Below are 23,275 nucleotides of genomic sequence, written 5' to 3'. Positions count from 1 at the left end.
ATCGCGACTGAGGAAATTTGAGAACCAGCATTTGAGGCTGACTGCAGTACAATTTTACTGCCGCCAACTTACATTTCGCTGAAAGACCACAAAGATAAGATAAGAGAGATTAGGGCTCGTACAGGGACATATAGGCAACCATTTTTCCCTCGTTCTGTTTGGCAGTGGAACAGGGAGAGAAGATGCTAGTTGTGGTACGAGGTACCCTCCGCCACGCACCGTATGGTGGATTGCGGAGTATGAATGTAGATGTGGATGTAATAAGGGATGACTGGGTTTGCTTCATTGCTGAACATCCGACCTGATGCCACCCACTCCGGTCAGGGGCTCTCCCCACAGCAAAGGCACCTGGCACAATGACTGTCGCCGGGGCTCCTGATGCCCCAGGAAGACAAGAATCTACCCCTTGGTATACATGGGGAGTTTTGCAGCTCAGGCATCAGCTGTTCAATCCCTGTGCAGTCAGCGGGCTACCACCAAATTGGTACATAGCGGCCCCACCACAATGGTCTGGCTACCGTGCTAGCTACCGAGTTCAGAGATATCCGATATTGTCATGGGAGCGAAAGAGCACAGGAGACAATGGAAGAAGATGATGTACTCTGGAAGGTGTCCTCGCCCAAACAGTGGAAATGCAGCTAGAAGTGCAATGCAATGGCAAGAAAAGGTGCACGAGATCGAATCTAAGGGCACTGTGGATAACTGGTGCTCCACGAAAGGTGTCCCTCCCCTAAAGGCCCACACTTCTGTAGAATTTGGGAAGTGGGAGGTCAAATCGTACAATCGAACTTATACAGTTGAAAAGTGGGAGACTCCTTTTAGTACCCATTTACAACAGGCCTCAGGCCTTTTCTAACCACAGGACCTGCAGGGGAACCAATCAATGCAATACCCCACTCGTCCTTGCTTAGGTCTATCGTGAGGGGGTTGGGGATAATTTTCATTTAATATAGATGAACACTCTTTTAATGCTATAGCGTACACCTGAGGCTCATTTGATCTGGTGATGTTTCTATGCATTCGTCAGGAGAAACGTTAGACAGAAATGTCCACAGATGTAAAACTCGAGGTCATGGTCGTACTGAAAACTGTAGAACACACGGCTGTTGCTGAAGTGAAGTGCAGTTCTTCCAGTGGGCTTAAACCCCAACACTAGCCAAAGTAGAGAAAGTTGTTTGTTTTCCCTTAACAAAAGAAATCCAGTGCATCTCAGTTTACGATCTCACATCTTTGCATTCCGAATCGTCTTTGGCACAGTATTACACGTAAATGCACGACATGATCTTAGGAATTCGTGTTTCCTGAGGAATTTAAGCGGGTTAGTACTAGTAAGTGGTCTGTTAGTAGAATAGTCAGGTGACTTTTCTTTAGTAAATAACCCAAGCACTTTCTATGGGGTTCTGTAGGTAGTGATCGCCTCTATCATACTGTTATGCCTTTTGGATTCCTACAGGTGCTCCTGAGCACTTTGTGCCGTCTTCACTGTTCGGGCTGTGACGTCAGCTCCGCTTCCAGGACCCAACTATTAGTAGCCCCGCTAACGCTGGACTTAGGAACAGGATAATTCCAGATGTCTTCTTACTCCTTGCTTCATGACGATTGCTACCATTAGCACTGGCGATTGGATACAATTTTTAAAAACTCTGTAGATTTCCTACTCTCCAATGTGTGATGAACCACATTTATTATCTGCTTGAAATGTATTCAAGTACTCATTTTGAATCTGGTACGCATCGCCTTATCAAGCACAAATGTTGCAATTTATTGTCCCATGTATATGGCCCTTCTTCGACTTATGTCCTTTTTTATTGGCTAAAATTTCATTCTACAGCGTGACAGTCTGCACAACCTTGATTTGCAGCGTATGGTGCATCATCCTCAAATGGTTCAAATGGCTCTGAGCACAATGGGACTTAACATCTGAGGTCATCTGTGCCCTAGAACTTAGAACTACTTGAACCTGACGAAACCAAGGACATCACATACATCCATGCCCGAGGCAGGATTCGACCCTGCGAGCATAGCGGTCGTGCGGTTGCGGAATGAAGCACCCAGAACCGCTCGGCCACAACGGCCGGCGTATCATGCTCCTTGTTCGCCTTGGCAAGTGGATTAATATTATTATCACCAGGAGTCAAGCAATTTTTCAGTTTCGTTGCAGGTCCTCTGTAATTATATCTGGGGAGATGAAGTTTAACTGCCAGCTTATCGAGAATGCCCCCAACACATATACTGAGCGCTTCTTAGCACTCATGGTATGCTATTGCACTGCCTTTGGTGTGCACACCCTGTTATACAGAAAATTACGAGTGTTCTCCGAACTGTTTAGTGATGCTGGGAAACCAAAACATTCCTCCGATACCTTATGATGTGCTCTACAAGTAATACTTCCGGTTCAGAACTTTTCTGTAATTCCTCTCTGTTTAAACAATGCCTGTGATTTCTTCACCGTTGCTGTTCTTCAAGATGTAACAACTTGGATTTTTTTACTATATTTTGCGCACAGTAAATATCTGCGTTGACCAATTAAGAAGGTAAGACTCCTCAAACCCAGTATTGTATTTCGAAATACACATCAAATCACCTACATTGAACTTCTGCTTGCGCTGATGCACCTACTTAATACGATAGTAATCTGTATTCAGAAGTGCACTGTCATGTACATTGATTGGTCTTATCTCAACTTTACGATGTTCAGTTCGATTATATTCCCCAAATATTTATGAGAGAACGTCTAGCCATAACTATCAATTAAAAGGATTAAATTTCATCTGCATACGGAATTTAATATTTCTGTTCAGATGCTCCACAATACTCGTTTTCACATGGCAGAATGACATGCAGTTGTTTATTCCGTATTACACCGCCACCAACTCAGTGGCCGGTTTGCAGGTTACCATGGCACCGATTCGTACCAGGCTGCAGCAATTATTCAGGCACCTGCAACACATCCCTTCCAGTCTTCACCTCTACAGGAGGGGCCGAGGCGAATTTAGAATGAGGTATTAGTACCTCTCATTCTATCATGAACACTCTCTCATATCCACAGAATGGGACTACTATAAATCATCTAAACCACATGTTGTAAAAGGGTTTCATGAAATGTTTTGCTAGCTGGCCTGTGCAGTTCGTGGACCAAGGTGTCCTTTATTATTCAGTAATTCGTCTTTTTCGAAGCTCCAAGATGACTGATATTATTTCGTTTGTGTGAACTGTACTTACCGCTGTGGATGACACTGTCAACAGCCGTATTCAGCCTATCATTTCGTTAGGATCATCATAATGTACGTTCTCCAGAGGTAGTTTGTTCCATTTTATGTGGAATGTCGACGTCATGGTGTTCGCTATGTTCATCACTTACCAGTTACCTAACAATGCTGGTGTATTTCTTAGCGTTTCTGCTTTGTAATAGTCCTTTTAGAGTGTTGTCTCACCTATGTGTGTTAGTCATACGTAGTATTTCAGCATATGATCTCTTTTCTTTTGGCATACACTTTTGGGAGTTTGAAGTTATTTTGGGATATTAACTCCACTAAACAAGGCGGCCAATCAAACTTCCTGCTCCAACCAGATGGCGTCCTTCGTTAACGATGTAGGTAACTTTCCCAGAATGTACGGCTGATCTCCACTGAACCCATAAGTGTTATCTAATTCGCTAGCACTGTGACAGGTGATGACATTGGTAGTAGTACGTCCTTTACCTTTTTCTTCTTCTCTTCTTTTTCTGCTGCTATCTGACGCCACGATTTTGAGTGAGAGCTGTGTAATTCTTTCTGTTGTGGGTCTAAAAGATTCAGAAAGTGACAGTTCATGATCGAACGATCCCACTCTCAGGAGTCTAAATTTGCAATGAATGGCTTTCCGTGCTTCTATGATCTTGCGTTTTGTCGACTTTCTGTCGCATACTCGTCACAGTTCGAGATAATACGCAGTTTATGAACGGTGGGGTGGGGCTAGGTGTGGTCATCTGTTGTTCACCTTCTTAATTGCCATCAGGTTCATGTTGATGGACTCTTCTTTTCCCCCAAAAGAGAGTCCTAAAACTCAATTTTCATAGCTATTTCCTTGAATACACGGTTCAATCGTACATTGACACTTCCGCTGACTGTTTCAGGTTTTAACTCTACGTATGTCTCATGTCGCTGGATTCCATTATTCAACTCTCTGACTTGTGTGACTGCTACCTTGATAATACCATCCTATTCTGTTAACTCTGTGTCGATAGCTTTCTCGCTTCGCTGGATTCTGTCACTCAGCTGAGATTTATCTTTAGTAGCTCCTTCCTCGACGCTGATATTCAGTTCTGTTAATCTTGTGTTGACGGTCTTGATTCTTCTGTCGACATACAAATGTATGTATGACTTGTGTTGCGTCCCATTATGATCAACACACTGCACCCATGAGAATTTCTCCGTAGACTACAATTTACTGAAACGTTTTCAGTTTGTTACATTGTCTTTTAAGCAGAATTTCATACATGCTTCGTGTACATTGACCCTCATTCAGTTTCGTCATTTTATCAATATCCAAGAAGCCGTACTGAGAACTAGTCCAGTAATCCTCACATATGGTGACGAAATCATTGAATTCCTATATGAATCAGGTAAATACGCGATGTGATTGACATGCGTAATCACACTTCCATACTTATCAAGAGGTCCGAAACGAATAATACGGTCTGCTGCCATCCTGAATTAACGTCGTAAATTCCAGCAGGTATTTATCCCATAGGCTAGGGGTGAGGCGGTTCTGTAACATATCCGTATACCGCAACGTTAGTCACAAAGTTAACTTCGCTTATCGTTAATCCGTTACTAAAAAAGTAATACCGTTCAACGTTAAAACTTTACTTTACTGTAGATCTAGCGCAAGTGACTGTTAATCACTCACTCGTAATAGTAAAATTCATGTTGATGGTTTTAGTGAACCGAGCAAGTGGACTAAAAGTTTTACCGTTGTTTCGGACCTCTTGATAAGTATGGAGGTGTGATTACACATGTCAATCACATCGCGATTACGGGCAGCATGGGGTTCACGCCTGAGCCTCAGGACGTGCGCTAGCAGCGCATGTCGGGTGTTTCAAGCGTCAACTTCGCGTCTCAATATCTCGGGATGTAATGGGAATATTGCGAACCAATCAACGTCATTGTGTATGTGCTTTGTCCTGCTATGGACTGCTGAAGAAAAATAATAGGAGGTCCATTTAAAAAAACGTAAGTTTGTGTTAAAAAACACATATGCTTTCGTTTTAGAATGTTTCCAAATATGTACATTCATGGGCCTCAGCCCTAGATTGATACCGTTGAAGGTCGTTTTCCAATAGCTGTTATTGTTCCAGAGATATTTTGGGTGGACAACATAGCTGGGACACCCTGTATAACAACACTATCAAAAGGCATGCAGTAGGTACCTGTAGTAACTAAGCCCAAACACCCACATTAGCAGAAAATTTTTTCCCTATTAGAGCTCTTTAAAGACTGTTATCGTTCGCTATGATTATTAAAGACTTGTCTAATAGGACGTCACTATAACGAAAATGTGGAAACACAATGAAGATTAACTAATAAGATTTATTAAGGGTATTTAAGACAATGGTGCTTCACTCTGCTACATTATAATGTGTGGCTCTTGATGTCCTAAGTCTAATAAATGGAATCTAAATATTATAAAATTTGATTCACAGACTGACTTCAGCTGTGCTGTTTATCGATGACATATGAAAATTTATGCTGGACTAGGACTCCAACACTGATTCACCACTTAACGCGAGTGACTGCCTAAACTGTTCCTGTAGGTCTGAAGGAACATTGTATAACGTGAAATGTCAACACTTACATTCCACAATAACACAATGAGTATTACATGGCTCAACGGGTTAAGACAAAGATTACATCGAATGTCACTCTGTGGTGGGAATTACATACTGTGTGTGTGAACATTAGGAAATGTGGAGGCGTGTGACGTACAGAGGTTTGGGTCAATGCTGGATGCATGCTAAGATATCTAAAGCGGTTAAGGCGACCGCCCGCGATAAATGGGAAATCCAGGTTCGAGACCAAGTCAGACACAAATTTTCACATGTCACCGACAAATAGTAAAGCTGAAATCAATTTAGATTTGCGATTTGCGAATCAAATTTCGTAACGTTTCATGGCAGTTGTTGATCGTTACGCAGTGCCTGTTGATGGCCCGTTGTATGATGTGAATTGTCGACGCAGACATTGTTCAAAAACATTATAAGAAATACAAATGACTTATCTGTATCTCGACAGTCTACGGTACTCTCAGTATAACTCAGAGTAATATTACAGACACTCTATTGTTGTTGTTGTCGTCAGTCCTGAGACCGGTTTGATGCAACTCTCCATGCTACACTATCCTGTGCAAGTTTCTTCATCTCCCAGTACTCACTGCAACCTACATCCTTCTGAATCTGCATAGTGTGTTCATCTCTTGGTCTCCCTCTACGATTTTTACCCTCCACGATGCCCTCCAATGCTAAATTTGTGATCCCTTGATGCCTCAGAACATGTCCTACCAACCAGTCCCTTCTTATTGTCAAGTTGTGCTACAAACTCCTCTTCTCCCCAATTCTATTCAATACCTCCTCATTAGTTATGTGATCTACCCATCTAACCTTCAGCACTCTTCTGTAGCACCACATTTCGAAAGCATCTATTATCTTCTTGTCCAAACTATTTATCATCCATGTTTCACTTCCATACATGGCTACACTCCATACAAATACTTTCAGAAACGACTTCCTGACACAAATCTATACTCGATGTTAACAAATTTCTCTTCTCCAGAAACGCTTTCCTTGCCATTGTCAGGCTACATTTTATATCCTCTCTACTTCGACCATCATCAGTTATTTTGCTCCCCAAATAGCAAAACTCCTTTGCTACATTAAGTGTCTCATTTCCTAATCTAATTCCCCCAGCATCACGCGAGTTAATTTGACTACATTCCATTATCCTCGTTTTGCTTTTGTTGTTGTTCATCTTATACCCTCCTTTCAAGACACTGTCCATTCCGTTCAACAGCTCTTCCAAGTCCTTTGTTGTCTCTGACAGAATTACAATGTCATCAGCGAACCTCAACGTTTTTATTTCTTCTCCATGGACTTTAATACCTACTCCGAATTTTTCTATAGTTTCCTTTACTGCTTGCTCAGTATACAGATTGAATAACATCGGGGACAGGCTACAACCCTGTCTCACTCCTTTTCCACCCGCTGCTTCCCTTTCATGCCCCTCGACTCTTATAACTGCCATCTGGTTTCTGTACAGATTGTAAATAGCCTTTCGCTCCCTGTATTTTACCCCTGCCACCTTCAGAATTTGAAAGAGAGTATTCCAGTCAAAATTGTCAAAAGCTTTCTCTAAAGCTACAAATGCCAGAAATGTAGGTTTGCATTTCCTTAATCTATTTTCTAAGATAAGTCGTAGGGTCTGTATTGCCTCACGTGTTCCAACATTTCTGCAGAATGCAAACTGATCTTCGCCGAGGTCGGCTTCTACCATTTTTTCCATTCGTCTGTAGAGATTCGCTCTATTAATGTTCCCAGTTCTCTGCACAAAGCGACCGCTAAGTTGTGAGGTAGTCTTCAGAGTACAGTACAGAACTGACTGCATGCATTGACCTCTACTGTCTAGTTGCTGGTTAGGAGCCATCTCACCACAGGTGCAGAACTGTCTGGACGTCCAAGGCGCGTTCTGTTTTGGTGCCGTCGCCAGAAGAATTTCCAAGTGCGTCAGTATAAGGCGGAAGCAGTGTAGTCTACAGTTAACAGCGATCCCAAGGCCAGCTGTATACACTGCAAACGGATGTATATGACACACTTTAACGAGTGACGCAGGAGCAGAAAGTGGGCCGGGATTGTGAGTGCTGTTTGGAGGCTGCTGCACGGACCTGAGAGGCACAGGGCGACTGGCTGTGTCCGTGTTGTGGCGGCCTCTCGCGGTATTTGTTGCGTTTCTCTTGCTTGGTGGCCAACATCCCTCACCTGGATGGGGAAGCTGGTGAAGCCGGCTGCCTTCATTGGCGTCCTCCTCCTCCCCTGTCAGGGTGCGTTTGCTGTGTGCATGACTATTGCTCCTCCTTGCATTAACCCCTGGCACCGCTGGAAACCCACGCAAGACAACTGTGAGGAGGCTGCTGGTGAAGCATTCGCCTCTTATACGTCCGTAAGCTCATGTGAGGAGGGAGGTACGACACCCACTTCCATCGGTTCGACACAAGATGGACGCAGCTGAGACCCTCTGCAGGAGGCTCTGGCAGGGTGGCAGCCGGCTGAACCGAACGGCTGGTTGTGTACAGGGCTTCTGATTCTGAAAACGAAAACAGTCTAGGAGATCTACGTAAATGCATGTGAGCACGGTGCAGCCTGATACTACCAAGCTGCTCTACGACTATTCCAGGAAATCACAACTTTCTTCCACACTTGTACGTTGAAATCAGTACCACTACACGCAGTTTTATAAAAATGGTTTTTTTTGTATTAGCAGAAGAGCCAACACCGTTTTACGAGTGGAGGCTGAAAAGCACGTGTTTTAGCTCACGCAGGCTGGAGTGAGGAGGGAAGAACTATACTGACGTGAGGTCTGGAACATGACAAGAAATGAGAAATCAGAAAGCGGAAGTAATTAGTTTGATACTTAACTTTAATCCATTAATTATGAACGTCGCTCTTGACGGTACATGATTCACAATATTATCTATTCAGAATACACCTTGAAGGTAATAATTATAGTAACTGAATATGGCACCTTGCCATGTCGTAGCAAATGACGTAGCTGAAGGCTATGCTAAACTGTCGCCTCTGCAAATGAGAGCGTATGTAGACAGTGAACCATCGCTAGCAAAGTCGACTGTACAACTGGGACGAGTGCTAGGGAGTCTCTCCAGACTAGACCCGCCGTGTGGCGGCGCTCGGTCTGCTATCACTAATAGTGGCGACACGCGGGTCCGACGTATAGTAACGGATCGCGGCCGATTTAAAGGCTACCACCTAGCAAGTGTGGTGTCTGGCAGTGACACAACAGGTTTTGTCTGTTGATAAGATTCAGCTTGCTGGTGCGGGAGTGGCTTTCAAATTGACATAAATGTCGACTGGAATTTTCTGTGAGATTTCTCCGCTGGAAGCTGTGCATTATAAGAGTCACTCTGCGGTGAGAATGAGAATGAAAGATCACTAAAGCATGGTCAGTATTGAACTGTTAAACGAGCTCCGTTATGCACGAGCTCAAAGTCCGTATGAACTTTTAAGGGAGTCGATTGGCCTCCGGATTGAATGGTGCAGTCCTGAAGTGTGAAATGCCTTTGGTTCGACCAATAATTTAAATTTCTGAGAAGAAAATTTTGTGCCGTTGTCAGTGACAACATATTTCGGCACTTCGTCAGTAGGGAGGACCTTGGACCAAGCCTTAATAGTCTTTGTCAAAGATACTGATGACATCTTTACAACACATGGAAGTTTGGGGAAAGCATTGACGTGGACGTACCAGTGGCTTCCAAGAACCGGTTCTGTAATATCAGTATGCAGACGTGATCAGTATTCTACAACCTGTGGCTATCGAAAATATTATGGCGTCAGAGCTGACTGATATTTTTGACATAAAAGGCATATAGCCTGTGGTGTCACCGCCAGACACCACACTTGCTAGGTGGTAGCCTTTAAATCGGCCGCGGTCCGTTAGTATACGTCGGACCAACGTGTCGCCACTATCAGAGATTGCAGACCGAGCGCTGCCGAACGGCAGGTCTAGAGAGACCTCCTAGCACTCGCCCCAGTTGTACAACCGACTTTGCTAGCGATGGTTCACTGACAAAATACGATTTCATTTGCCTAGACGATAGTTAGCATAGCCTTCAGCTACGTCATTTGCTACGACCTAGCAAGGCGCCATTATCAGTTGCTATTGATATTGTAAATAACGTACAGACAAGAGCTACTTTCAACATTAATGGATTAAAGTTAAGTATTCCACCAGCTACATCCTTTTTTTTTTTGTAGCCTAAGTTCCTTGTCCTGTTCCAGACCTCACGCCAGCCTGCGTAAGCTAAAACGTGTGCCTTTCAGCTTCCTCTATAATCCTGGGTTGGCTCTCCTGCCAATCCACAACATTTTGGATGAGGGTGACCGTGGTCACCCCAGCGGAGGAAAGGAGAGACTTTTTGTACGACGTGGTGTTTTGGTGTTGCGTTCTGATAATCAGTCCAGGGTCGTGGTACCACGTTCTGTCTTACAGCTTGGGGTATAGTGAGAACGAGACAACTTGCTCGTCAGCACTGTACTTGGTTCGGAATCGATGCCGCGATTACGAATATGTGCTCTTCTTGCATGGTGTGTGCCAAACAACAATCAGCACCGCCGCGGATATTCTTTGCATGACCAAAAGCCACTTCCCCCTGGCAACGCTTACACATCGATTTTGCTGGTCCATTCTCGAATGCTCGCTGGTTGGTTGTGGTAGATTCATTCAGTAATTTTCCTTCCACGACGTCATCTGCCACCATCCAAGCGTTATCTGCTATCTTCTGCATTGAAGGTCTTCCACAGACTACTGTTTCCGACAATGGCCCACAATTCATGTCCGCAGAATTTCAGTCATTCTGCAAGGCCAATGGTATTCAACATCTGACGTCCGCGCCGTTTCGCCACAGTCAAACGGTGCCGCTGAACGATTGGTCAGGACTTTCAAGTCACAGATGTTAAAGTTAAAAGAGTCGCATTCTCGGGAGGACGCGTTATTGCTCTTTTTGTCCCCGTATCGCTCTCAGCCCCGAGATGGTCGCTCGCTGGCTGAGTTGCTCCACGGTCGTCATCATCGAACCTTGATGTCTTTGCTACATCCGCCGCATCAGGTTCCTGTGCAGCGGCAGACACCTGCTTTTGCCCCAGGCGACGTTGTCTACTACCGTCACTATCGAGGTTCACGGCGTTGGCTCGAAGGGCGCATTCTTCGCTGCCTCGGACGCGCTATGTATCTGGTTTTGGGGGCTCTGGTGAGGTGCGCCGGCATCTCAACCAGCTGCGCCTCTGTCGTCGCATGGGATCTGCCGCTCGCCGTCTGCTTTCAGCGACGGTGCCGTCCGGTCAGCGCCCTGGGGACCCATCTACTGGCTCGCCTCAGCCCCAGGTGTTACCGACGCTGCCTTCCATTTTGCCCCATTGCGACGAGCCGCCGCCACCACCGCCGCCGCCTATTCTCCCGCCGGCGACGCCTGCAGTGGACGCGTCGCTGAAACCGTCGGGCGCCTTCCTGGGTCACGCGCTGCCGATCGCTTCCCGTGACCGGATGTCCTCCGACATGGAAATCTTGCCCGCTCCGGACCATATATCGTCTTCGTCCGTCGGGTGCCCCGGCCCGATGGAGATCGTCCCTTCGGCCCCTCCTTTCTCTCTACGGGCGCATACACCGCATGCTGGCGTGCACCCTGGAGCAGGTTTTCAGGCGTTTCCTAGCTCCCCGCGGACAGAATGGCAGGGTGGGCGTGGCACAGCCTCGCCTGTTGTTAGGCTCCCCACCTTGTCGCATACGTCAACATGGGGTCCTCCCCACGGCGGGCGGAAGCCTTATAACACAACCGTACGCCGATTTGCGGGGGAGGAATGTGGTGTCACAGCCAGGCACCACACTTGCTAGGTGGTAGCCTTTAATTCGGCCGCGGTCCGTTAGTATACGTCGGACCAACGTGTCGCCACTATCAGAGATTGCAGACCGAGCGCTGCCACACGGCAGGTCTAGAGAGGCTTCCTAGCACTCGCCCCAGTTGTACAACCGACTTTGATAGCAATGGTTCACTGAAAAAATACGTTCTCATTTGCCGAGACGATAGTTAGCATAGCCTTCAGCTACGTCATTTGCTACGACCTAGCAAGGCGCCATCATCAGTTGCTATTGATATTGTAGATAATGTACACCCAAGAGCTACGTTCAACGTTAATGGATTAAAGTTAAGTATTCCACTAGCTACATCCTTTTTTTCTAGTCTAAATTCCTTGTCCTGTTCCAGACCTCACGCCAGCCTGCGTGCGCTAAAACGCGTGCCTTTCGGCTTCCTCTATAATCCTGGGTTGGCTCTCCTGCCAATCCACAAAATGGCCAACATGATTTCAATGTTTTTGTCAATATTTTTCCAGTAGCAGTGTGTTTGGTACGAATTATGTCCGAGTGGCATTCATGTAGCATCTATAGCACCTCAAATCTAATCACTGCATTTCACTGTGTCTTCGCTGACTAAGAATACGCCAGAACGACACCTTTGTACAGTGTAGGTGCATACCTCATGTGCCAATAAGGTTTCATCTTCGTCATTCCGTAACAAGTAACGTATAGTCCTATTATTATGTCACGCCTTTGGCTGAACTTAGACAAAACAGGATCATTAGAAACAAGTTTGACAGTTAAATTACTGTTTACTGGCAAATTTTCTGCTGTCTTGAGTACCGATAAGTACTGAAAAAGAAACATCAGCTAATGAGTCAAACTGTTTGTCTTCTGCTGTTGGCCGACACGAAAGTAAATATGTCTTCGCTTGCTGTTTTGTGGGTCGGAAAATAATTTCATAGTCGTAATTCAACAGAAGAAGAGCCTAGCCCCCCAAAGTACGATTCCTGCGCGGACAGCGTGCAGGAATCGTACTCTTGGGTCAAAATAGCTACTAAGTATTTCTGGTCCGTGACGAGGATGAATTTACATCCGTAAAGTAATGATGAAACTTCTTGCCAGAATGTGTAATTGTAAGAGCCTCCTTGTGTGGTCTGATTGTAATGTCTTCGTGCCACTGTCAGAGTCTTAGAAGGGAACGCAGTTGGTCGTTTAAAACTATGATATCGATCCGACAGAATGACGCCTACGCCACAGTCCCAGGCATCCACAGCAGCTGCGTGCGTTTTGGTCCGACCGTATATCGTAACAAGTTTGGCGTCAAGCAAACATTATTTCGATTTGTTAAGTGCAGGTTTCCATCCACCGTTCCAATTCCATTTGGTAACAACTAGTGCATTTGTTCACTTATGGATGTTGCACGAACGAGAATTTTCCCATAATAATATATTTGTACTGATATGCAACCAAACTGCATGATGTCCTTGGGAACGGGAAGGCTTGTAATGGCGCCAATGTGTTACGGTGTCGGCTTGATGCCGTGTCGAGACCGCCTGCGATGTGTGGCACTTTGTGTTGAAAGAAGATGCACTTGTCTCTACCGCATTCCATATTTGCCGCTTGTAGAAATATGAACATAGATTCCAGCTTCCGTAAGAGTTTATGTGAAGTTGTGCTTGAGGCAATTCTGTCGTCAAGGTAGTTCAAAGCATTCGGAGCCTTTCGAATTAACTGCTCTAAATTCCGATGGAGCAAACTTAGTTCGTTGGCTATTGTGAAGGGTTAACTTTTACGATGGTTCGGAGATCAAATGGGCTATTTATCGCCATAAATCTCTGTACGTTTTGGTCCAAATATCTGGAAATATATTTCAAGATCTAGCTTGTCAAATTACGTACCAGCACCTAATTTTGAAATCAGTTATTCAGGCTTGCGAGTACGATATGAACCAATAATATACTGAGAGTTAACCGTCTCAATGAAGTTTCCACAGGTACAAAGTGAGTCATTCCGTTTCTGCACAAATACTGGTTGTTAAGCAGCTCGTAGGAGGGTCGGTGATTTTTTTTGTTTTGTTTGTTTAGTGTGCACTGAAGAGATCATCCCTGATGACTTATTCTTCTAGGATGGGATGTAAGGCTAAAAGGAAAACACTTTATTTATTATACATCCAGTTAGGCTTGGGTACTCAACGGGTCCTCCAGCCTCTTGTCTTTGGTGATGTCTACTTCTTGTCGAGAGTTTGATGTGTCTAGTAGGCTGTTTATGTGCGACTACTCCAAGTTTAAACGCAGCCAAAACCTCTCAGACAAACTGAAGCTAAACGATGTCAAAGTTAGCGTAAGGAGGGCTATGCGTGAAGCGTTCATTGAATTCGAAAGTAAAATTCTATGTACCGACTTGACAGAAAATCCTAGGAAGTTCTGGTCTTACGTTAAATCAGTAAGTGGCTCGAAACAGCATATCCAGACACTACGGGATGATGATGGCATTGAAACAGAGGATGACACGCGTAAAGCTGAAATACTAAACACCTTTTTCCAAAGCTGTTTCACAGAGGAAGACCGCACTGCAGTTCCTTCTCTAAATCCTCGCACAAACGAAAAAATGGCTGACATCGAAATAAGTGTCCAAGGAATAGAAAAGCAACTGGAATCACTCAATAGAGGAAAGCCCACTGGACCTGACGGGATACCAATTCGATTCTACACAGAGTACGCGAAAGAACTTGCCCCCCTTCTAACAGCCGTGTACCGCAAGTCTCTAGAGGAACGGAGGGTTCCAAATGATTGGAAAAGAGCACAGATAGTCCCAGTCTTCAAGAAGGGTCGTCGAGCAGATGCGCAAAACTATAGACCTATATCTCTTACGTCGATCTCTTGTAGAATTTTAGAACATGTTTTTTGCTCGCGTATCATGTCATTTCTGGAAACCCAGAATCTACTATGTAGGAATCAACATGGATTCCGGAAACAGCGATCGTGTGAGACCCAACTCGCCTTATTTGTTCATGAGACCCAGAAAATATTAGATACAGGCTCCCAGGTAGATGCTATTTTTCTTGACTTCCGGAAGGCGTTCGATACAGTTCCGCACTGTCGCCTGATAAACAAAGTAAGAGCCTACGGAATATCAGACCAGCTGTGTGGCTGGATTGAAGAGTTTTTAGCAAACAGAACACAGCATGTTGTTATCAATGGAGAGACGTCTACAGACGTTAAAGTAACCTCTGGCGTGCCACAGGGGAGTGTTATGGGACCATTGCTTTTCACAATATATATAAATGACTTAGTAGATAGTGTCGGAAGTTCCATGCGGCTTTTCGCGGATGATGCTGTAGTATACAGAGAAGTTGCTGCATTAGAAAATTGTAGCGAAATACAGGAAGATCTGCAGCGGATAGGCACTTGGTGCAGGGAGTGGCAACTGACCCTTAACATAGACAAATGTAATATATTGCGAATACATAGAAAGAAGGATCCTTTATTGTATGATTATATGATAGCGGAACAAACACTGGTAGCAGTTACTTCTGTAAAATATCTGGGAGTATGCGTACGGAACGATTTGAAGTGGAATGATCATATAAAACTAATTGTTGGTAAGGCGGGTACCAGGTTGAGATTCATTGGGAGAGTGCTTAGAAAATGTAGTCCATCAACAAAGGAGGTGGCTTACAAAACACTCGTTCGACCTATACTTGAGTGTTGCTCATCAGTGTGGGATCCGTACCAGGTCGGGTTGACGGAGGAGATAGAGAAGATCCAAAGAAGAGCGGCGCGTTTCGTTACTGGGTTATTTGGTAACCGTGATAGCGTTACGGAGATGTTTAATAAACTCAAGTGGCAGACTCTGCAAGAGAGGCACTCTGCATCGCGGTGTAGCTTGCTCGCCAGGTTTCGAGAGGGTGCGTTTCTGGATGAGGTATCGAATATATTGCTTCCCCCTACTTATACTTCCCGAGGAGATCACGAATGTAAAATTAGAGAGATTAGAGCGCGCACGGAGGCTTTCAGACAGTCGTTCTTCCCGCGAACCATACGCGACTGGAACAGGAAAGGGAGGTAATGACAGTGGCACGTAAAGTGCCCTCCGCCACACACCGTTGGGTGGCTTGCGGAGTATCAATGTAGATGTAGATGTACTTCCTCGTGTTATGACAGATCGCCTATGGGGGGGGGGGGGGGGTGAAACGTTATTGACTTCGGTACTCGATATTTGTGCCATCGTGTCGGGTTTACCGTTCCTACCGATTCTAGCTGTCGAACTTGGTTCCTAGGGGATCGATTTTGTCAAAAACTCTTTGAGCCTTGTGATGGACCTTTTCTTATATAGAGGTCTCGTAGAATGCGGTACGGATGTCGACGTTTCATGTCCACCATGGAGCTCCTGTGATCCATCGGTAGCAAATGTTTTGCAGCGCCTGTAGTTTGTTGTAGTTGGAGACGCACGTAGTTCCCCACGAGGTGGAGCCATATAACATTGTGTGTTCTACCGCTGCCTTACACAACTGGAGTTTTGTCTTAGGCTTGAGATCCATACTCTTGAGGAACGGAATCAATGACCTGGCCATCTTCTGGGCTTCCGTCTTCTTGTCGTCAATATGCTGCGTAAAGAGCAATTTTCTTTTTTTTATCAAGGTAGACACAGAGGTACTCCTCTCCCGACCATGGGATAAATTGACTGGCTATTTGGAGTCTGTCGTCGGGTTGATCGTTATCTTATTTTTCAGCGGCCAGCATTCCATTACAGCAAGTTGACGTTGCATCCCAGCGATTGACTGGATCAAATGTCGTCCAGTCGTCAGAAAGGCCATATCGTATTCATAAAAACTCGCCGTAACAAGGGGGACTGTTATATATATATATATATATATATATATATATATATATATATATATATATAAGTTGAAAAGCAGAGGCGAAATGACAAAGCCTTGCGGAATTCCTTCGGAGATCAGTTTCTTGTCGAAGTTTTTATCGTCGACTCGGACATACAGTCTCTTGTCCTGCAGAAAGTTGTCTATGAGTGCAATGTAACAATCCGCAATGGGGATAGTACGATGTTGATTGAAGATAAGGTTGGGCAGCCACACCTTATCGTGCGCTTTTTCGATGTCAAGGAATACACCAATTGTGAAGTGCTGCTTGTTCTACTCCTCTAGTATCCGTTCGGTGATCCGTAGAAATTGAAGTTCGGCAGACAGCTTGTCATTGAAACCGAATTGTTGGGGTCGTATAACATCATGCGCTGTATGCGTGTCATGCAGCCTCTTCAACAGCACCCTCTCGAGCATCTTGCCATGGGTCGGCAAGAGGCTAATTGGCTGGTAACTGCTGGATTCTGCTGGGTCTTTACCTGGCTTTGGGACTTTAACTATTCAAGCTGTCTTCCATGCCGTAGGAAAATATACCTGCAGGGACAACTGTTGAAAATTCGGGTAAGGAGGACAGTTGGCTTCCTGGGCAACTGTTCCAAATCGCTGTTGCTTATGAAGTCGTTGCCTGGCGCTTTATTCCTAGTCTTCCGGATAATTTTATGGATCTCTGCTGGTGTGGCGAGTTGTGGGTGGCTCTGCACAGGCGTAGTATGAGATGCAGTCCATTCTGCTGTAACGTAGCCTTCCTGTTCCTGCAGGTGGACGTCGTTCACGGGGGTCGCTGGTGTAGACATCTGTTCTTGGTAAGTCGTAGCATACAGCTCCGCCTGGGCGAGTTCGTCATAGAGGAGGCCATCTGGTCCTCTGATGGCTCGTTTAGGTGGCCGCTGGTGTCGTATGTTCTTGACTACCTGCCATTCGTTCTTGGTTCGAAGTAAGAATTCATCCATCTTATCTTCCCAGACCTGCTGTCGCCACTCGGCGACTCTCCTATGCATTTCTCGTGTTAAGACGTGTGTTTCTCGTCGATCGATTGGGTTTCTATAGCGAAGTCAACGTCGCCTGCTCCTGTTTCTCTGTGTCTTCAGTTCTTGTAGTAGAGGCTTCAACTTGTAAAAAGCCACTGTAGAGTAGACCGTGTGGATAGTTGCCTTCCATTTGCCTATCTTTATCTTCTCCGTCAAAGTTTGTACGGCGATATCGATGGCTTCCGGTCTTGGAACGTCCTGCGTTGGGCGGATATTGTTGTCAAGATATGTCCGAAATTGACCCCAGTTCAGAGTTAGTGAACTGGGGGGGGGGGGGGGGGGAGGGGGGCGAAAGGGGGGCCGTTGCGTTTTCCACTATGCTGAGAATAGGCCAGTAGTCCGACAAGAGATCGTCGACGGTGCGGAGATGGAGGTTCGTCTCAATGTTTTTGATGAGAACAATGTCTAGGACGTCCGCTTCTTCCCGATCGAAGTAAGGAATCCGTGTGGGCTCTCGTGGACCATGCTCAGTTCTTCTTCCATGGCAATCAAAGTTCATCCACAAGGTTCCGTACGCCGGGAATTCCACGGGACGTGCTTGCTATTAAGGTCACCTCCTAGGAAGATTATGTCAAAATTGGTGAAGATACTCCGTAGGTTGCGTGGCACCAGTTGATTGCCGGGGCTGTTGTACGCCGCTATGAAAGTGATGTTGCCTGCCGCCGATTGAAAGTGCTGTTGCCTCCAGATGTTGGAGGGGTGGTAGTGTTTCATGATGGTGCTGCATTTCTCTTTTAAGCAGAACTGCTCTCCCTGCACCACGTTGGCCTTGTCTGTCCGTTCTATAGAAGTACATGTTACGAATTCTGAGCTCAGTTGTTGGACGAAGGTGCGTCTCCGATCCAAGTGCGATTTCGATTTTGTGACGTATAAATTCAGTGAATTCTGTTTTCTTGTGTTTCAGTCCGTTGGCGTTCCGTATACTAATTTTAGGGTCTCTCCTGGTCCCAGGGCGATCCATCTCAGGTTGTTCCAAAGGCCATCAGGACACTTCCTATTAATGAAAGTATCCCCACTAGTTGATGCTGCACGGCGGTGAGAAGTTTGGCGACATCAGAGAGCGCTAGAGCTATGGATTCCATCAAATGTGCTGGTGAGACGTAGGTTTCCGGTTTCGGTCATCGTGGTGACGCTGAGTGGGCATGGGTGTAGGAATAATGCTAGCGTTGCTGCCGTGGTGGGCGAGCTTCAGGAGGAGGCTGTGGTACCGGCTGCTGTGTCGTCGACGGCTGTTCTTGTGATGTTTGCTGACGGTGTGGCGGCGGGTGCGGAGTTCCGTGTTACAAGAGTCCTCCGTTGAGGGTCTGCGGCGGAGACCGTTGTCTATATTTCCTGAGAAGTTCCTGGTACATCTGGCAGGATGGCACTTTTCACTGTTCGCACATTTCTGTGGAGCCCCTCTGGGATGAGTACATGCTGAAGATCTGTGTTGCCCTTCACATGGAACTTAGCGAGCAAGCTAGCTGCAATAATTAGCTGTGTGTTCGAATCGCCGGTAGTGGCGACATTGAACAGATCGACTTTTGTATATAGAAGGTATTTCGTATCGTGAATCTTGTAGTTATCCTTTTGGGCTGGCAACGTAACACAGTAAGCAGCTTGAGGTCGTAATTCCTTGGTGTTGTCTCGATTTTTAAACTGGTGGACGTTGATGGCCGGGAAACCCTTCTCCATCAGTGAATTTTTAGTCCTTCCTCCGTAACTTCGGCAGGTAGACGTTTTACAACCACTTTGAGGTCCTTGTCCTCTGCGGCCTGATGTGTAAAAAAGTGGATGTCATTCGACACAAAGAAATTGATGGCCCGTCTTTGATCTTCATAGGAGTCAAAGTGATATTTGATCCTGGCCTTAAGACTGCCGACAATATTCGCCCTCAGCGCCTTCTTGGGTTCCATGTAGTTCTTGGTATGGCAACAGGCGGGACTTTGCGTAGTGAGTTCCGGCCAGAGCCATATGTCCCCTCTTTATCTGCTTCCAGATTGACGTCAGTCGTCTGGTCCACACGTTCTGGAGCATCCATAGTATCTTTCGTCACAATAGCCGCATAAAGGTTGCAAGTTTGCAGTTCTTCTGGTCGTTGTCGCTTCCGAGAGTTATTCTGCATAGGAGAAGCGTTGAGTCGTTTTCTTCGGCGAACTAGTGTAAAATCGCCCTCTTCGTCGGTGGGCTGCATTCTCCAAACTTCTTCAGAGGCGACTCCCTCGATTTCGTCGTCATCTTCTGGTGGAGAAAATTGTTCCAGGTCGTCTTCTTGTTCTTCAGGCTGTGAAGTAGGAACTGTACTAGTGCGTTTGTCGTATACTTACTGACTTTGCAGAAGCATGTATGGTATTTCTCGTCTTACTTCCCCTTGTTGACGATCTTCCTGTGTTACCGGATGTCTTTCTTCGTAGGGGATTGACGTATGTGGTCCTCTGCTCTGCATTCGCATAACGCTCGTCGTGGTCCTGTCCACATTATCTTGCCTTTCAGAATGCGTTGACGTAGCATGGCTCGTCTGTTATAAGTGTTGGCCTCACTTGCCCACTGCTTATTAATGACCTGCAAACTCAGCTCATAACATAACAGAGTGATAAGCAAGACGAATTTCTCCGTCCTGTGGGGAGCGCCAGGCCCCACACACCGGCCAGCGGCAGGCCCCGGCGCGACCGAGTCGGCTGGCTCAGACGCGCGCGTTTCTTGGTCCGCACTCGTCGGCATCGCGCGCTCAACTGCTGCAAAAGAAGTGAGGACGGTGACGACTTCCGTTTCTGTCTGGTTGGCACGAGGGGCGAGAGGTGGCGTTGTGATGCTGAAGTGAGTGTCCGTCTTCCGGCTGGGTTGGGCAGTGCTGGACTTGGAACTGCGGTTCTCTCGACACAAACATCAAACGAGCACGCATTACGCGCCATCTTGGGGTACACATAGATGAACAATTGAATTTCCACGAACACATAAGGCTAACAACGGACAAAGCAGAAAAAATACTCCACAAACTGGAGAGGCTAAATTCAAAACAGTACAGACTACCTCTACAAGTCATACGTACATACCACTGTGCGCTCTTCGAATCAGCACTCAGCTTTGCAGTTAGCACGTGGGCACATAGACTGAACGTGTTCACCAACAAAGCATCCGTTAGACGAGGGCAGAGAAGTGTCCTACTTAGGATATTTGGAGCATTCGGTACCACCTCAGCAAATGCACTGTTTGTGGTGCTCGGAATATGCCCCATAGATATCACGATCAAGTACAGAGCTGCTAGGTACTGGTTAAATGTGGGGAGACTAGATAAGGTACACACAATTACCGGTGTGCCCATAGAGACGATACGTCACCTTAAAAGTTGGCGTTTGGATACATGGCAAGGTGAGTGGGATGTAAGTGATAAGGGACGTAGACTGCACGACTTCCTCCCTGAGATAAGGGAGCGGTTGAGAATGAGACATATCGATCCCAGCTGCGGAATGGTACATTTCTTAACCGCGCACGGACCTTCTCCCACGCACTTAAACCGCGTGAGTCTGAGGCAGACACCTACATGCACATGCGGGGAAGAAGGTTCCTTAGAACACACTGCCTATTTGTGCGGGCAATACGCGAACAATAGACAGACACTACACTTAGATTACACAGATACAGACATAGATATATACACAGCAATGAGTCGAAGAACAATGGGCACAATTAAACGCACTGACAAACAGTATTTAAAAAACAACACATGAAGAGTATATGCGGACACGACATCACAGACATGCCTATGTGCAGCGTAACAGAAATCTCCAGAGGTTGGACAACGATATCAACAGTGACATCGAAAATAGTGACAATGAGGAGGAACAGGAGGAGGAAGCTCAGATGTGACAGTAAATAAGCAAATTGCTGGCAATGTAGCGAAGAAAACACCAAATACCGTACATGGATGGGCACCTAAAGTAGTTAATACGTAGGATTAGTAACAAATAGGATAAGCAACATTATTTCTCTACTAATAACCATTTGTGTGTGTGTGACTGGCGGTCAACGGCTCGAAGAAACCATTCCGAGGTATTCACCGTCAGTCTCTCATCTATCCTATCTTCTTTTTATATTCTTCTTAAAAAACAACAAAATTTTATATATATTTCAACCTTAAATTATTGTTATTTTGAAAAGTATCATTCTTTGTAAATGTTGTAGATAAAACAAAAGGAAAGAAAACTGTAAATGGTGAAAAACGAAAATTGTAAGATGTACGATCTGTTTTAAACATCAGGTAACAGGTCTATAATTTGGCAATAAATAAATAAGTAAAAATAAAAATTCTCTGGAGTGCATACCGGGGAACAGGAGAGCGACAGCGGCCGGCATTGCTTTGGTCTACTTCTTGTGGTGCGAGGTGTGTGTACGATTTTAGAGTCAGTACTGTGCTCTGGTCTTGTCTGTCTGCGATACGATATTGCATTGTCTGGGTTAGTCCGATTAGATGCAGTGCTCCTTCGGATGCAAGTCAGAAGGAACGGGCGCTGCAGTGATTGTAGTCTTTATGGAGTACATGAAATTAATTTGGAGTTGAGAATATGGACAACCGGAAATGCATGCATGTCCGAAGGAACACTTCATTGTAATTCGTAATAACACAGTCACTGCAGTGTCGTATTTATCCGCCGGCTCCGGGAAAGCGTCTTTCAAGTAAAATGTCTTCCCTGTACGGGAAAGTACATAATGGGTGTACGAGTACAGGTTTTAGACAAATGTTTGAGATCATATGGAAGTTGGTTCTGGCGGTCAGTTGTGCTCATATAGCCAAATGGTAAGGCGACCGCTCACGATAAGAAGTAAATCCGGGTTGGTGTCCCGATCCGGCACCAATTTTCATTGTCGTCATTCCTTTATACAGCTGATGGTTGTCCATATTCGCAACTGCGAATACATTTCATGTGTTGTCTGTCTGCAGTGCAGTTAACTGCGAGCGTCTTCAGCGCTACGTCTAGCAATGCTGTATCCACAAAGCTATGGCCTGTATTTTACGTTGTCAGTGACGTTAACCTTCTGTACTCCGGGTTTGAATCCCAGTAGGTAGAATAAAGTCTGTTAGAAGTGTTGGCCTCTCTTGCCAACTGCTTATCATTGACCTGCAAACTCAGCTCATAATATACTAGGGTGTTAAGCAGGACTTTATTCCCATAGTTTTGTTCAGTCTACAAAAATTGTTATTGGTTCACGACCGATATGCAGAGGTTATGTAAGATGGATGTGCGTGCCATGATGTGTTAATTAATCGTGGACCTCTGTTTTAGACGCCCGCTTACTACTGTGGTTCAAATGGCTCTGAGCACTATGGGACTTAACATCTATGGTCATCAGTCCAATAGAACTTAGAACTACTTAAACCTAGCTAATCTAAGGACATCACACAACACCCAGTCATCACGAGGCAGAGAAAATCCCTGACCTCGCCGGGAATCGAACCCGGAAACCCGGGCGCGGGAAGCGAGAACGCTACCGCACGACCACGAGCTGCGGACAACTACTGTGTTCCCCGATATTTTTAGTGCAGAGCGTAAGGCCTCTAGCGTGGCACCAACGGCAACCAAAAATGAAAACATCAGCTACAACTCAGTGCCACAGAACCGGCGCTGGAACAAGGAAAGGTGTTGAGTACACTTCTATTATTTTCTGGTAGAAAAGTATTGTAATTTTATTCATATGCTTTACTGATATTGTGATTTTTCGTAAGTTCTGTTTTTACCTGTCATTCTCTTAAGCTACTCTGATTACAGTAATTTTAT

This window comes from Schistocerca piceifrons, chromosome 1, assembly GCF_021461385.2.
Source record: "Schistocerca piceifrons isolate TAMUIC-IGC-003096 chromosome 1, iqSchPice1.1, whole genome shotgun sequence".
Lineage (NCBI taxonomy): Eukaryota > Metazoa > Arthropoda > Insecta > Orthoptera > Acrididae > Schistocerca > Schistocerca piceifrons.
Note: the sequence above shows the minus strand (reverse complement) of the source record.